General features: G+C 35.9%; 1 long non-coding RNA gene across 1 annotated transcript; it reads left to right on the forward strand.

Moving 5' to 3' along the window:
* The first annotated feature begins 1,072 nt into the window (after positions 1-1,072).
* Positions 1,073-4,787, forward strand: LOC109366117. Its single transcript, XR_002112215.2, has 3 exons — positions 1,073-1,212; positions 1,703-1,870; positions 4,593-4,787. It is a non-coding gene; the product is annotated as an uncharacterized LOC109366117 (long non-coding RNA).
* Positions 4,788-17,904: the final 13,117 nt, after the last annotated feature.

Here is a 17,904-nt window from a genome sequence, read left to right on the forward strand (position 1 = left end):
GGGAATGCCCATTGTCTCATTTTTATTTTTTATTTTTTTCACTGGGTATCACTGAGGAGATCCTGCTCTGTTTTCTCTACTAACCATGTCAAACAGTAATACATTATAATAAGATTCTCTGCTCTGAGCCTTCTCATTCCCAGGCTAAACAATCTCAGCTTTTTCAGCCTTTCTTGATGTCAGATGCTTTTCAGGTGCAACTATCTTTGCTGGGCTTGCTCCAGTAGGTCTACATCTCTTCTGTACGAAGAGGAATAAAGCTGAATGGACCTGCAAGTTATGTGCTCATAGACATGAGCCAGAATATAATGCCACAGAGAATAATAATGGTACAGAGAAACCAGAGGTGTCTGTTAAGAATAGGAGAGGGTCCTACAACTTGGTTTAATGCTCTGCCATGTATAGTCTATGTACATTTTGCCAATGATTACCTTGGCACTCCTTATAAGAACATAGAGTTTATATTTGGTTCTAAAGTCCAGCTTGCAGGTTTTGTATAAGATTTTGCAGATGGTAGTAATAGGGTAGGGAAAGATTAGTCAGAAGAGAACCAGTGCAGAAAATGGGGTTTGCTTTTGTGTGTATTTGTGTACAAAGTTTACCTAGCTCATAACTTGCAAATCAATGGTTAAAAATAAGAACTTACGCAACTTAGCTTCTAAAGCAAAGGCAAGAGATTTCTTCTCTTTTGTTTTACTTTGATCATTATTTGTATAGATATGTCTTGAGCAGATGTCAGGTGGAGTTTTAAACTCTGCATGTGAGGCACCGTTATTAAACTTGTGGCAGTTATAGACTGGGAGATGTTAATTTTTTCCAGTTTCAGCTGAGGTTTCTGGATTACTTTACTACTTTTTTCCTTTGCCTACTTTATCTTCCTCCAGGAATGGTTATGCTTTTATTAAAGCTGAGTATTGTAGACCTCATTTTGCTATCAGGCAAATATTGCTGCAGTATGAACTTTATGCATTGTTCACTTCTGTAAGCTTCTAAGTTTACTCAACAGAATATATCTTACTTAGCAACTGAAATCTCTGACAGCTTGTCATGACTAAGAAGTCTTATTTCCTCCTTTTTCTCCCTAATAGGAGAAGGTGTTAGCACTAAAAGGATGATGATGCAAGATAGGGAAAATGCAGTCATGATTATTGCCTTAGTAACATTTAAGCTGTGCATGTTTCAGTATGTGGACAAGTCTTCTGTCAGACCTAGGTATCAATTGTTTTTCTTCCGTAGAAGCCAGTTAATTATTTTGAGAAAATTTTCAAGTCTAAGTTTTAACATAGCTATTAATATCCCTTTCATAGTTGTTCTTCAATAAGATTTCTGAATTTATCATTACTTACCTTCAGGATTTCCTTAAGTGTTTGTTTTTGAAATTCCAGATGTAGTTTATCTAGAATGTGTGTGTTGCTCATAAGACATGAGATATTTTTCTAGAACACTGCCATGGCATAGTTATGAAGCAGAGTAAGTGCCTCAGGGCTATCCTATAATGCTGCATGCTGTTTGGTTCCTAGAGCCACATGTTCTACTTAGTATCTTTGTTATCTTTTCAAGCATTAGAAGAAACTCACTATTCTGCATGTATCCAGTTATTTAGTTAAAATCTCTGGTAAGAGAAAGTTTATAGCAAACCAAGTGCATGCTGTGACTCAAGTACAAAACTCAGTCCTTCACAGGTATTTCTTTTCTCTTCTAGATGAAGAGAGGGCCTACTAATAGGTCACAAAGCAGAGTGAACCAGGAGACAGCTGAGGCTGTATTCACCAAATAAACTTAGCTGTCAAATGTGTTTGGGAGTGTTTCATGAACAGTGGGAGACAGAGGCTCTTTAGGAACCGAGGCCTGGTGGTGGTCATCTGAATTGGTAAGAAAATATGGAATATGATTGATCAAATGAAACTGAGTTCCACGCAGAGAACTGAGTTTTAAGTGTGGAAGTGGTGGTATTTCTTCCTCTGCATTTAAGTGTGTGGGAAAGAAGACTGTTCCTAAGCAAAGGGAAAAGGAAACTGTCCCAAATTTATTAAACTGGTTTCCTATCAGGAGGTATGCATTGAGATTATATGCTTGGCAAGCAGGAGTACATATTTTGGCACATACTTCTTACTTTGTAACTTTAACAGCTTGCCAGCATTGCAGGCAACACGGGCAGCAGCCTGAGTCCCAGACAGTTTGGATTATAAATCCCAGTGTCTGACTGCAGTCAGGGAGGAGGTTCTGTGGGGTTGAATACTACTTGGTTTCCTTGGTTCTTTTTGTGTTTCTAATGCACAGGAGAGAGGGTAAGGAACAGCTGGAGGAGTGGAGAAAATGGTTACAGCAGTAATAAACCTCTCTATATCCTAGTTGAATATCCTGTGAACATTTACCTAAATTTGAGCATGTTCCAAGCCAGTTGCAATGCAACCAGTCATCTGCAATCAAATTGTATCTGAAAGATACTCTTTAAACCATTGTTTGAGTGCACCAACCTCCAGAAGTACAAATGACATTGCCCACACAAACATTCCAGAAATTTTGTATGCAGTCTTTTCTTGCTTATCAAATGCAAAATTTATCCGTGTTCTTTTCACAAAAATACTAATCATATGCCTGAAACTTCTACGGGGCCAAACATCATGCCATGAACTTCAGATTTCAATAATAAGATGCGTATTTATAACTCATTTGACAAGAACAGGGATGAAAATGCAGTTAAGTGTAGAAATGTTTTCTGTTTTGACTTCGTATGGTAGTGATGAATGTGCTATTAAAGTAGATCAGATATTTAAAAAAAAATAAAACTTCTGAAGTTTGAAGAAGAGAATCAGAGACTTATTGAATGGCTTGGGTTGGAAGAAACTTCAAAGCTCACCCAATTCCAACACCCTGCTGTGGGCAGGGTTGCCACCTACCAGATCAGGCTGCCCAACCCTCATCCAGCCTGGCCTTGAACACCTCCAAGGATGAGGCATCCACAGCTTCTCTGGGCAACCTGTGCAAGCAGGTGAAAAGAGCTGATAGAACTGCATGGAAAAGATTCAGAGGGAAGGACTGGATATCCAGTATCCTTTTGGTTTTTAGGACAGTTTTCAGGAGAGCTTAGTACCTCTTGAGCAGTTTCTAAAAACTCCAAATTGTGAATTTATTTATGTTGAAAGTTTTAGGAGTTGGGATAATAGCTACAAAGACAGGTTATTTTATGTAAACTAATGTACTCAGATTTCTAAAGTTGCATAAAATATTCAAACTGCATTAAAGTAATCTTGTTCACTTCCTAAATTAGTTGAATAGAATACAGTTCTATTGAGGTTTTTCAAGAATGTTTTAAAAACTCAGATGCATTTTATTATCCTTCAGTGGAATGAAGAGTACCAGATCATGGAACTGCATGCATCCTTCCGACTTCTATTTTTAAGCACTACTTTTCTTTAAACTCTTTAAGGATACAATCAGAAATTTTATAATATTAAAAGGAACATACTGTCTTTCAAGTTAATTCTTTAGAAATACTGGAGACAAATGTGTAAGGAATGCTTATTTGACTGTAGCAGTTAAATATACTTTCTCTTTTTGATTAAAATGTGGTGTTTGTGTTTAAGGCAGAATTTTTATTTTAAAGCCAATAAGATTCATCAAATACTTGGAATATGTTTAGAATAGATTTGTCTTGAAATGAAAAGGAAAGTTGTCTACTGACATTCTTTTTATAATACATGGCTAATATGAAATTTTATTTTTTTTGACATGTAAATTCCCCTGTTTTCATATCTGGTTGTGTAAAGTGTCTGACAATAACAAATTATGGGTGCTCTTAGCTCAATTTTATAATGTCTGTTAGTCTGCAATTTGTTGTAAGATGTAGCTTTTTAAGTTTGCAATGAGGAAGGCTGCAGCTGCAAAGAGGAAAAACTGATTACTGTGCATATAGGAGCTACTTGTCATCCTTCAAAGGAATTGGATTAATAGAATAATGTGTTTGTTTTTCTTCAGAGAGAGCACTGAAGTGCTGCCAGCAGGACTGCTGAAATAACTGCATAGTATTCTCTAGGCTTCATTATATCTATCATATGTAAAGTGTTTCATATCATATAAGAGTCATGGTTTTGAATACTGCTTAGTCATTAAAGATAAAGAGGAGTCTCTTTTCATCTAGCGTGAAGTCTGAAAACTAACTTAACATCTCTGCTGTGTCTGTGCTGCTTCCTGAACATATTCATAAGTCTAGACTTCCTCCGTGTAGGGAGTCAAAAAGTTCATGAAGCCTGATGTTGATACCTGTAGCTGTCTCTTGAATTAAGGAATCTGAATTTTATTCCTGAGGACTCAGTATGGAACAGCATGTCGAAGCCATAGTTGAAGACAAAAAGTATATCACTGTGATACAGCTTCAAGTAGTAATATAGTTCATTCTTTTTAATTGATGTTAATTAGCAGGAAAGGGATATTGTTTTCAAACTATAAAGGCAATAAGGACTTAATCTGCAAAAACACAAACAGAAAGGCTATCAAAATGGTAAGTGTGGAGCACTTAGCTTGGAGTGCTCGTTCTTGTTACGCTCCTTGAAGTAATGACAAAATGTTATGATTTTCTATTTTAATTGCAGATCTGGATTTCCCTTTGTTTTGATTTGTACGCTGGTCTTGCTGGCTGCAAAAAGCCACTTTCCAAAGTGACAACTCAAACCAAGAACAGCAATATTACAGATCAGCCTCTGGGATTTGTGGTGTGATTGCTGACCATAGCTGTAAACAGGATATTCATATTTTGTCCTTTGAAGGAAAGAAGTAGGTGCTTTAGCTCAACATATTTAGTTCACCTGTTATTTACTTGAATAAACACAGCTGACAATCTAAAGAAACTGTTAGTTCTGTTAGGAGCAGATCTGTTGTACACTTGAAAGCTTTTCTTTTATTTCTTAATAGTCAGGAGTTCAGGAGAGTACAAAAGGTAGAACTTCTACAACAGGCTTCTGTTAAGACAGTTCTTATAAATCTTTTGTTGAGTCTTTGTCTGGGAGAAACTAGTAAATACAGTGGATGTTAATGGGGAGAGTTTATTTTTTCCATCTTCCTTATGATCATCTGCAAGTTAGTTGCTTTAAACACTGTTTGGATGAAGTTAGTTTTTTGTGTAAATTGTGAAGCTAGTAATGACTGTCAGATTGTAGAGAATAATTCTTAAGCACTTAAGAATGAGCCTCTGGCTGAAAAGTACTGGCAACTTGCAGGTATTGCAGATACCAAGAGTGCTACTGAAGACGTCATACACGCAGATTTCATAAAATAACTTAAATATATATTTATATTTATAACCTAAGTGTCTGCAGAATGCAAGTAGCTGATGGCAGCTGTTCAATCAAATGAAGTGTAGCTGTAAACAGACAGCTGTAAAGGTATGAAGAATTTTAAGTGTAGGCTTGTATAGTAATTCCAAGCCAAACAGGAATGCTTCCTGAGGCATTTCTCTGAATTATCTTACTGGAACCTCCTGAATTGAGCTGTAACTGGAAATAAACTTGTTTGGTTTCAGAAGTAGTGTTATACTGATATTTTTTTTTCTTCTCTACTTCCTGTGGGGAAAAACAAAGTTCTACTTAAATGCTTAATGTAAACCCCCTAGTGAAAGCTGATAGAAATGATTATACAAGAGTTTGCCAGACAGCTGCTTTTTTTTTTTTTAAAATGTCTTACATTAATACTGCAGACAAAGTCATGGCTTTGTTTATTTGAAAGGAGAAGGTATAGACCAAGATTGCCTTTGCTGTATGCTTTTCTTGAGTGTTTTTTGTCCAGGAATCGATTTATAGGTTGGAGGTTGGAGGGCTGGTAAGGTCAGTTAAGCTGCAGCGTGGAATGGAAGGAAGCTTCTTGAGGTAGAGATTCTGTGCCTTGCCAGCTTTAATGGCTCAGAGTACTGAGACTGACATTTGTAGCCTATTTTGCCTATCCATCTTGCCCCATCTTGTGCTTGTTTTTATGATGGTAGTAGAGTAGCATGTCTTTGCAATAGATCTGTATTGAGAAGTGGAGGCAAGATAGAGAAGCTTGGTTCCTGCAGTATCCTGTTTATTATTCTCCTGGATGAAAATGGGTGGACTTCTGTAGTAGGTTGGAAATTGGAACAGAGAGGAACCAGGAGCATGGTCTGAAGGCAGCAGGACAAGGGTCACTGTGTAGTGAGGCTAGGAAAGTCACTGGGATTCCTCAACTGTGGGATGAAGGATGGAAGTGAGAGCGTGTACTGTTGCTGTGGTGAAAAGGAATTGGACTGGAAAAAGCTGCACCTTATCAGTCCTGCTGAGTCCCTAAATTGTTCTGTCCTCCCTCTTGTCCCTTTGTGTGCTGCTCTGTCCCAGTGAATGGTTAATAGTCTTACTCATGTGACTGGTCTTAACAGAATAGACAAATCTTAAAAATCTATGTATCAGCTATATTTAAATCTTTGTGACTTGCTTCTAGAAAATGTGTTCAAAGTAAGTAATATCATGCATCTCTAGGCTTGTTTTTCTTTATATGCCAAAAATTAATAGGAAACAAAGATGCTAGAAATGGGAGAAAAGGTAGAAAGAATATTGAAAAGGTTTGATGCTTCAATAATGTATTCAAAACTTAAAGCTAAGGTAATTTGAGAAATGTGGTGTTTGACCTATGAAAGTGTTCTAGCTTGCTGTTGAAATCAGATGAACTAGCCAAACCAGTAAATCAAGTGTGCAGAAAATGCTCTATTTTGACAAGTCCTCATTCAACACATACTTCATAAATCAAATAAATATGTTAACTAGCACAAACTCTAATTTTTAAAAAAGTAAAAGCAGCATTTGTTTAATACTGGAATGATGGGAGAGTTTGGCAACAGAAAGCTTACCTGCTATTAAAAATTCTACTTGTTAAACTTGTCCTTCCCAGTATTTTTGGAGTGCCTGAATGATCATCTTTTAAAAGTTTTTCTACTTGTTCTGTAGTATAACAATTGAAGAGTATTTTTTTTGTTTGTAATGTTGCAAGTATGAAAGTTTTAAGGTTGTCCTGATAATGAATTCTGAAATGTAACTAACTTCTGGTGCATGCAGTGCCATAAAAAGATACTTGTCAGTTTTAACAATACCACATACCTGAAACTTTAATTATGTTTACTTCAGTATGTTTCAAAGGCAACATCAGGTTAGACATTCTCAGTGAAGTAAGATGCTGTGTGATTCAAGACACTACCATTTTCTTGAGTGCTCTGCTACTATGAAATGTTTTCACTGCCTTGCATAGTCCAATACAAAGGAGGTGTATTTGCTGTAGTTGCCTGTGACCATGTTGCACTGCTTAAATAGCACACTGGAGTTTAGGCTTTTAGAAGTCTTATAAAAACTGTAGATTTTGACTCAAGTTTGACAGGCATTTCTGAAAAATCACTATAAATCAATGATTTAATTCTGGAACTTAAGACTGCCACAGAAGTAAAAACTGGGAGTTTATAGTTGGTATATTAAATAGGGGGTATATAGTGCGGTACAGAATCTGGCTGCTAGTGTTCCTTTCTAACACAAAACCTTCTAGATCAGAGAAGTAGCAGTAGCGCAAAATCAAGGTTTTCATTTTTCTTAGAAACACTGTTTTAGACGAGAAACCTGAGAGCTTAATTTGTGGATACTTGCTGCTTGCTCTTGTTTGACTTTTCTCTCATTCTTTCATTTTCTTCAGAATTCAAATCTATTAGTCTAGAGAGTGGTAGAATTGCACTTTGAATGCATTAGTCCCAAATGTGTGCTGAATTAGAGATTCTAACCATGACAGTCTTCGTGTGTTTGCTAGTGTTTGCTTTTTGAGGCGCTAGTGTGGCTGACCTAATTGGATAGGAAGCTCCTGCTTTTGTTTGCAGTCTTTTGAGTTCTCGTCAGACTTTAAAATTGAATGCTGATTGAGAAATTACTTCTCATTCTCTTCTTTAAAAAAAATAAAAAATAAATAAAAAAAATAACAACAGTAACTGTTGGAGCCTGAAAAATTTCCCTGTAAAAAGCACTGGCTTGAATTAAAACAACTTCAGATAGTTGTTACTGTTTTGGAAGGCTGAATAGTACTTGTAGCTGTATTAGTCATCTTTTTCACTTAACGAGAAATTACTCAAAGTATATTACTTTCAGTTAATTGAAACAAGTTATTTCATGATATCAAACACTTCTAGAGGATAATATCTTTAAATGCAGGAATAAATGTGATGCCACAGTTATCCGCATATACACTTTGTTAGACGTCTCTGGTACATTGGATTTCTTCTGGAAGTCATTTAACTACTCTCACAATGGAAGCTTATAAGTAAAGCAGTATAGTTTTTTTCCTAATAGTCACAAATATACTTCAAGATAAAAATTACCTAAGCAGCTACCTAGTATGTTGGATCTATTAACTGGATTGTTTTAAGTGATTATGCTTCCATATTAGTTGTACTCTAACTCATATTCATACCTTATTGCTCTAAACAAGAAACTTCTGAAATGTTTCTGTAAGGTATTTCTATAATCCCTGTGTATTGTGAGAACTGTATTGCTGTTTTCATCTGATAAATTGTAGAGAAAAATCTCTTTTTAAAAATGGGATGGACAATGGAACTGTAAGGAGTGGGGTACTGCATGGGTGTTACGCATATGGCACTAAAAGAGGCAGGTGTACATGACTTAATTATTGAAGACAAATATTTCACATACAGTGAGTTTCAACAATTATTGGATAAAAATTACTACAAACGTAGTAAGAATGATTTCCTCTTTAATATTTGCTGTAGCAGACAAAAATTTATATGAAGTCTCATGTAGGAGGCTATTTCCCATGAAGCCGTTGGGTGGATGAGAGATAATGCAGCAATATGCATACGTGCAAGCCCTCATCTATTTTAATTTAAAAGGTGTGTGGATGTTGCTTTCATGTATACAGATGATATGGAAATCTCCAATCTTTTGGTCACTGCTCATACATAAAGATTTCTTGATTAGTAAAGTCTCAGTCTTTTAGTGCTATCTATCTCACAGCTACTACTGATATTACTTCCATGCTTTCACTAACTTGACTGTGTAGGTAGGGTTTGTGAAATGCATGCAGTTGTATTGATTTGGCTTGCTGTTTTGCATCTTCTGACAGTGCATAGTCTTGCAACTTTCAGGCCTTACTGTAGCTTGTGTATCTCCCAACAACTCCTACACTTCCAATGACTTCTGGTCTTCTAGTGTGAGCAGCTGTGCTGCTTGTATTTGTTGTCCTGCATATTGTGAGCTACTATGATGATATCAAGATGTCATCTTCTTCCATGACCACCTGACTTGAAGGACGTTGTTATTGTAATTCTAGTTTTAACATTAAATCATAAGTTAATTAGCTCACTGGCTAACTGTATGTAAAGGCTTAATGGCTTCCCTTTGTTTCTCCTTTGGGAATAGCATGAAAGATTGGGACTTCTAAACTCAGCCTATGGATAACTGGGGAAAAAAGCAGCTTGCTTGTGAGGCGGACTTTCCAGCAGCTTTGTAATGGATCTCTCATGGCTGGTGCATGTGACTGTGTTGTTCATAAATTGACCATGCCTGAGTGCACTGATGATAAAATAAATGAGTGGATTATTTTTTCACAATAGGCTATTATGACTGACAGTGATTAAATTATGAGAGATTGCAGAACACATTCTTTGAATGGCTACAAAGTTGTCTGTTCAAAGCTGCACAGAGTACATCAAGTTTTTGTGCTCCTATTCTAAAAGAGTCAAAGGAGATGTTGAGCAATAGTGACAGCAATGCACGCTGACAGAGTGCTACTTTCAGTTTTGGTGGGAGTTACGATGTCTGAATTGTTAGCTGTTAAGATTGAAATAGGTGCCTGGATCACCAAATATTAAAACGCATTCGTTTCAAGACCTTTGCAAGAGCCACTGTAAGTTGGGTTTAGTTTTCCATCTTAGTACTCTTCTTGGAAAGTGGCTTCAAAATGTCATTCATTATATGGGAAAACATTCTATTTCTGCATTGACTGTATTAAATACAAGTTCATACCCATTCATCCATGCATCGTAATTTCTCAGTTAAGCCTTTTACAATGTCTTTTCTTCGTTAGTGTTCTACTATGTTACTGTATAGTTTCAGAGGGCGTGTGGGAGGGAAGGTTCATCTAGTGGTGTGAGAATCTGAGCTATTTCTAGTTCTAAAGTTTTCTTTGTACAAACAGTGTTCGTATTTAAGTTAAAAATTAAAAAAGCTGGTATTATTTTTGTGACAGCTAATGCAAAAGAAACTGTAACTTACAGGTTTCTAGAGGCCTTTTTTGTATTCTAATTTACAGGATACGGCAGACCTTTATTTAATGCCCAAGATTTCTACAGTAACTTATGTTGTTCTCTAACAATGAATGTTTTGTCAATAAATTGTGATTGACTTGATCTTGCTATTAAATTTTTTCATGGTGAAGTTAAATACCAAAGAAGCTGAGCCTACCAGTCTTGCTATATAAAACCAGGCATTCTGCAAAATGTTCATGTTTATATGTAGCCTCATCCTCTGAATGCACATAGCCAAAGGTTAGCCTGGACTACGTAACAAACATCTTTGAGTATTTTTAACATTCAGTATTGCAGTATGTAGTAGTCTTAGTTTTGCTTCAACAGAAGCATGATAGATACCATTAATTCTTTTCTTTTTACGTTTTTGTTCTTTTTGCAATCAACTTATGAGTACATGGCAAATGGAATTCTGTGCAAAATTGAAAAAAATATATATTTATATATATTGTATTCACTTAGTACTGAGTATGTGAGTGAGGGTGTAGACATCTCAGTTGTCTGATACTTAGAGCAATGTTATCAGCACAGATGTGACTTAAATGTTTTTCTCAATAGGCATTTATAAATTCCTATCTTATCTGTTCTCCTATCGGTCTCCTTTTTTAACTTAAGAAAATGGAGGGAGAGAGAGAGAGAGAGAGAGAGAGAGAGAGAGAGAAATGAAACAATGTCTGAATGAATACATTTCTGTCCAAAAATGATGCAGATATTGAAAGGACTCTTTCCTTACTTAATCTCTTTTCCATTGTATTTTCTGTCAGGGTGAATCTTTGTTACATATCGCTCACTTTTTAGCAGGCCTATAGCTGCCATCCTTGTAGATCCTACTTATGTGTCAGGCTTAATGTGTTTACTAAACTTTGTGTATTATTATTTTCACATACTCTATCTTATGCAGGCTGACCTGAGATCTCCCTCCTAAAATGATTACATTTTATGGCTATGTATTAAATTCAGACAAAGGCAAATAATGTGGCTCATGGAAGTATGCAATACAAAGCAATATTGCTGGTTGCTGCTTGAGGTCAGCCTATTTGGTCTGGCACAGCACCCCATGCACTAGCTTGTCTGCATGCCAGCCTTCGTTCCCTTGGGACACTTGGCCTTTCACTTCCTGCAATAAAAATGAAGCACTGAAGTAGAGAACTTTGGTCTGCCAGTCTTGTGAATGGTTTTATTAGTCAGTATGTCAAGATACTGAGGGAAATAACACAAGTGGAGGAAAGATATAGTAAGGAGAGAACTTACACCTTGTCTCATACATCTTTGTTTAATGTGATTGTTCTGATGGTCTTGAGATACACTTTGATACAGCTGATAGGAGATATTTAAATGTTTTGCACAATGCTAGTAAACAAGGAATAATGTGTAGTAATCCGTGCCATGCAGGGTACTGGAATGGCTAGGTTGGCTCTTCTAGCTGTTATCTGTTTGATTTGTAGGGGAAAAATAAATCTTCATGGGTGATGCAACATTGAGAAAACACCAGCTCATAGTAAAGAGTTGTTTGGTCTTCATTCAAAGTTCATCCAGTATAAAGGGGCATCACCTGGTTGTGATGTCTATTGGCAGGGTGGAACTATCACATGCATTTTGAAATGCTTGTGCACAAAACTGTTCCTGTCTTACTCATATGCTATTCAACTGCAGGCTTTGTATGAAAAGCTTCTTTGGAGGGCTCGGTATCCTGAAATGAGACTTGCAAGAAGGATGCAAACTAGGAAATAAAACTAAAAAAACTTCATTGAAACTCTACCCTACTAATTTTCAGAATTGAAAACCTAAATTCAGAAGACTGATAGCTCAGTTATGTTAGTGCATCTGTACTAGTAAGCTTATCCTGCCTTAAACTTCTACCAATCCTGGTAGAATCTGTAACACTACATCTTAACCTTCATAATAGGGGTGACCTTCTGATAGAGTAGTGTCAAAGCAGGAGGGAATCAATGGAATTGTCTAAAGGATGTGCAAGAGACTAGGGAGTAGAAGGGGAAAAAATTTGCAGCTTTTACTGTAAATGACTGTCTATTAAAATACCATCAGCATTTTCACTGTTGATATTGTGAAAGTATGGTAAGAAGTGGAGGGAAGACGATTAATTTTAAAGCTGTTACATAATAGTTTAAGGCTTCTGATCTGTGACTTTTCTCAAAAACTAGTTAATTCATCTTGACTTAATCTCTTGTTGGTTAATACGCAAGCATGGTAAGTGATTGTGTGGACCCTTGTGTTGCCAATTCATGAGAAGGAATACTGTCCTCAGCCTGGTAAACAGCTGGGCCTCTTAAATTAAAAAGTTTTGTAGCTAGGACTGTTACTTTTAAAATCAGATTTGAGGATAGTAATCCATTTTCTATGTATTTCTAATAAAACCATGTCTTTCCAAAACTGTTACCTCAGTGGTGTAGTTCTCATGTTCTATGCTGACTTTGAAAACAAATTTCAACTTCAGTCTTAATAGTAGGAGACATAATCCCAAATGAAAGATTATTATTATTATTGAACATTAACTTTGGATTCATTTCACTTAGTAATGTATAGAATAACTTGAATATGTGTGAATAGTTGATAATCACAAAAGGAATACCAAAAGTAACGCTAATGTTGTGTTCTACTGAAATCTTCTGATGTTCATCTAGAAGGAATAAAATCTTAAAATACTTACATGCAGGCATTTGTACACGTTTGATTGGAGCATTACTGCCAACCCATTGAAATTAAGGGACAAGCTTTTTTTAGCCTTACAAGCTGCAGTAATTTAAAAGGTGTGTTTGGCCAGTCCTGAGGAATAATGCTCTTTTACAGAATATACTCACCTTCAGTGATGGATGTAGGCAATGAATGCTTGGCTATCAGGCTATTAGTTGAAAAATAAGGTAACTAACATATTGTAATACCTGTCTTTAATGTTAAGAAATACAACGATAAATTGTTTCAGCTGTTAAAGCAGCCCTAATTCTATTTAGAAAATAAAGTTGGCATCTAACCTTGAAGTTTTTGTTGCTTTGCCATGTATTGAACTTCACGGGTTTTGGTTATCCTTTATGGGATGGGAACAAAAACCAGTAAACCTTTAGTCTTGAAAGATTAGACTGCAATACTTTGGAAAGGCTTTCCAGTTATCTTACATGACAACTCTCTGCTTTCTTTTCCTTTGGAAAGTGGCTTTACAGAAATTTTTGGTCACTTCATTAATAAATTTGGAGATAACTTAAAATCAGCTGTCAGATCTGTTGAGGTTCTATCACAAGAGCAACTTAAAAATTAAGTGATAAGCAGTTTTGTGAAGAAATAACACTGTTTTCTTTATAAACAGCTTAGGAACTTATAAATATTAGCTATTTTCCCATCTACTTAATTTTTAAACATTAAGAGTTTTTCTTGGATTGCTGTCTACAAAGTGCTCAAAATTAGAGGAAGAAAAACTTGCGCCAGCACAGCTTCTTAAAGTTTGTTTGCATTCCTCCTCTTCTTGCTGAGTTTCCTGGTGGGATTAAATGCTAAGATGTAGAAATACTGCAGCTTCCAAGTGACTTCAGTATTCTTTCTTTTTTCGCAGTCTTGTAATACTAGGAATTAGTGAAAAGACAAATGGCATCTCTTCTGTTAGGTTTTTTTTTTTTATAATTGATTTTCATTCCTGCTGGGTTTATTTTCTTTTACTAAAGGATATGCTAAAGATCAGTGAGAGCCAATTCTTAAGATAGTCTCATGGTCAAAACTGAGAGAGAAAGAATGTGATACTTCTAGTATCTCTGCATGAGGTCTGCAAACAAAGCCAGAAGTGAATTGAATAACACAATGTATATTTTCCCTGAAACTTCTGAAGTCATTCTTTGAACTGGAAGTGTTCCTCCTCAAATAAAGGTAGTCCTTGATTTTCATGAAGATGAGGACTGTTCTTTGTTTACAGGCAGGAACAGATACAGCTCTGGGTGTTTTGGTTAGACAAATTAATATAGCTTGTGCAGCACAGCATGCTGCTTAAAACCTGGCTCAGATTGAGCAGTCAAAATGGATTGGTGACTTTTGCTATTTATCCTATCCGAGACAGTTTAAAGGAGGTCACTGACAGTGCTGACAGAGCGTAGAATCCTTTTTCTTCTAGATATGCCTTGCCTTGGATTTCTTGTCAGGCAGGTTCTTTCAGAGGTAATTAGGCCTTCTGTTTTCATCTCTATTCATCAGAGGATCATTCTGGAGGAGACTATCTATGAAAATGAACTCCAACATTGGATTTCCTTGCAATCTCTTCAGTTATGGAACTCGAGGGCTTCTCAAATATTAATCAAGAGTATAACCTATCCACATTTTTCAGAACTAGAGACTTGGGAGTATAGAGCAGAGAAATTTGGCAACTTATACCATTCCCATATTTGATTATCTGTTTTAAGTGGATTTATGTTATGTTCTTCTAATTGTTGAATGCACTGAGAACATCAATAGGGATGTATGTCAAGATGCACAGAAAAAGAACTAAATTCCCTTTGCTTCAGCCTCTCTGAAAATACTTAGAGTAAATTAGTTATGTTGGTTTCCAGATGACTTGGGCAGAAACAAATTCCCTATACAGGACTGTAGTGGAAAAATTAGCTCTGGAAATTCATTCTGTATTTCTAAAGCTCTGATTGATATTAAATACTTAGCTGTGACATAACTTATGATTACTTGGATAGTTTTTCAAGTACTGTATGTGGATTTACTTATTTTAATCACTGTGAGTTAGTAAATAAAGATACTCATATAATTTCATAAATAGCTCATTTTGCTTGTTCTCTTTTGAATATATTTCAAATAAAATCCACTTTGCACATTGAATCAGTTATTTTCTTACTGTTCAGGTGAAATTCTAAACTATCTGGGTGCAACCCAATCTTTTGATACAGTTAGGCACCCTGACTTTCTAGTAATGTTTATGGAATTAAGAGGGGAAGGCACAGTGCTTAACTGATAATTGGGAAGAATACTAAAAAAAAGTAAGATTAAGTTGAGAAGAGGATGAAAGGTGTGTATATATCTATATAGATATCACAGCTTAAAACAGCACTGTTGCTTTGCCTTGAGAATTTTAAGGAATCTGTTTCCCATGGCAGTTGGAAAGTTGTAGAACTTTGTACTAAAAAATAATTATGGTTTCTCATTTCCATCTGAATGTCTTTATGATATGTCTTCTACATAGACTTACTTAAGAGGCTTACCTATGCATCTTAGCATAGGGTAATACAAGATGTGAAGAAGCAAAATAAGTATTACCAATCTTCTCCCAGGTGTTACAGCACGTTTTCTAGATGCATGCAGCGTGAAATCCATTCTTCTCTTTTACCTGGCATAAGAAACGCAGTGTTTTGATTTGCAGGAAAACTACATTCATTTTGCTTCAAGTACTGAGTGGTATGTAAATGTAGTGATTTATGAGATTACAGGAAAGCACTTAATGATGGCAGTACCCCGATGAACAGAATCTGCCAACACAATTTTTTTTCACCTGATGCAGCTGGGAATTTGGTTCACTCTGTCCCAGGTGCAGCAGCTGACATTTCCCTTTGAATATTGTGCCATTCATGTTTGCTCAGTGCTCTAGTCTATCCAGATCTCTGCAAGGCCTGTTTCTCCCTCCAGAATGAACAGTGTCTCCCAGTTTAAGCAAGCAAAAGAAAACTAATGAAAAATTCTGTCATTTCAGAGATGTCAAGGCATAACTCTTTTTCACCTAATTCATGAGTGTCCAATCTTTTGGCTTGCCTAGGCCATGTTGAGTGTAAAGGAATTGTGTTGAGCCATATTATAACAGTTAATATATGTAGGTTCCTTGGTTTTATTAAAAGTATTAAAAAAAAAAAAACAAAAGCAACAAACTGGTGGTCTTTGACTTTGTTTTTGTGATACTAATTTGTCAGTCTGGTGGCTGCAATTCTCTGCAATTCTTAGTGTGTTCTCAGGGTGTTAATCAGATACTTTTTTTGATGAAATTTTACTTATCCTGCTCTTCATTCTTGAAAATAGTTGTTCACAAGTATACATACTGCCAAAAAGCAATGACACAAATAAGGTGTGACTGAAGTGAGAGAGATCTCTCTGGTAAGGCTTTTCTATGGTCAGAGAGGTCTTAACAAAAGTCTAGTAAAGAGACATAATCTATTTTTTAATTGAATATCTGATTGTACTCTATACATTCCATTTGAAATTACACAAGTAATGTGTATGACTGAAAATGGAGTTGCAAATATACAGCAAAAAAAAGACTTTTTCATAAGTCTGAAACGATTTTCAAATTCCTTTTTTAAAAAACTGAATGTAAACACTAAAGTGGTTTTTTTTTTTTTTTTGCTGTTCACAGAACTGTGTTTAACCATTTGTAACATTATAATATGATGGAAAATATAGCAATAATGGCAGAGTGGCAAAGTCTTCACTTGCAGCAAATGAGAACAAGCCCAAATGCAGCAGCTGTGGATGCAGAAACAAAGGAAGAAAATTTGCTTACCTTTAGAAGGCCTCAGTTAGACAGGGATCTCCAGCAAGATACCCTTCCTTCCACTGCCCACCTTTAACTGAGGTCTGGGAAGATGTGGATCTTGGCTCCTTCCTTTCCAGTCACTCAGGTGCATTGCATGCAGCTGAGTAACCCTGGATTGGCCCTGCCTTCTTACCAGGTGCTCAATCACTGCTTCAGGTTGTGACTGAATATTTCTGCTACACCAAGGTATCAAAACGCATATAGTTATTTGCCATAACTTGAGCTTGCCATAATTTCAGTTTCATTTTGAATACTGTTATTGTTTGAAGCGTAGCATAGGTGAGTTGAATTTTTTTTTTACCTTGAAGACATGTGTTCACCTCATTCAAAAGAGCAGTCAAATCTAACAGAAATGCTAAATCTGTGACTCATCTTTAATCTTCATATTCTAGTGCAAATATTCCTTTTGATTCTGTGAGCAATTGATTTCATCTTGCAAGTTACAGTATTTATTTATTTATTTTTTTTTTTTTTGGCATTTTTTACCCTGACTTATCCATCTTCCTCTAGGAAAGTAGATGACAACCGTGTAATCAGCATACATACTTTGAAAGAACTCCTGGAATTGGGGTTGATTCAATCCCTTGGACTTCATGAAATTCACAGCTTTGACAGTTTGAGTAATATCCAGTTCTAAAGCTTGATGTGCAATGCAGTGATATTTCATCACATGTGAATTGCTGGCAACAATAGCATTTTCTATTAATTTTATACTTACCTCTTTTTTGCCAACCATCTCCAGGACACCATTAGTAGCTATAGCAGATATATTGACAAAGGCTGAACAAAATTGCTTTAATGTAATTTTTATGACTTCAATAGAAATCTAATTTTACTTGTCTTTTAATGATACTGAAGAAGCCATTTCTTCAGTGACATTATATTCATTTTCAATATAGCTAATAAAAACGGTGTGTTGAGTCATATCTGTAGCATCAGTACTTTCACGTATTGTCAATCCCTAAAATCTGAAATTAGCAGCCTTACTCTCCAGATATCACTTGATATATTTTCAATTGTTTCTTCAATTTGCCGGGCCATAGTCTGGTGAGACATTGATTTTAGTTTGTTTGGTTTTTGTTCTTTT

Source organism: Meleagris gallopavo, chromosome 2, assembly GCF_000146605.3.
Source record: "Meleagris gallopavo isolate NT-WF06-2002-E0010 breed Aviagen turkey brand Nicholas breeding stock chromosome 2, Turkey_5.1, whole genome shotgun sequence".
Taxonomy (NCBI): Eukaryota; Metazoa; Chordata; class Aves; order Galliformes; family Phasianidae; genus Meleagris; species Meleagris gallopavo.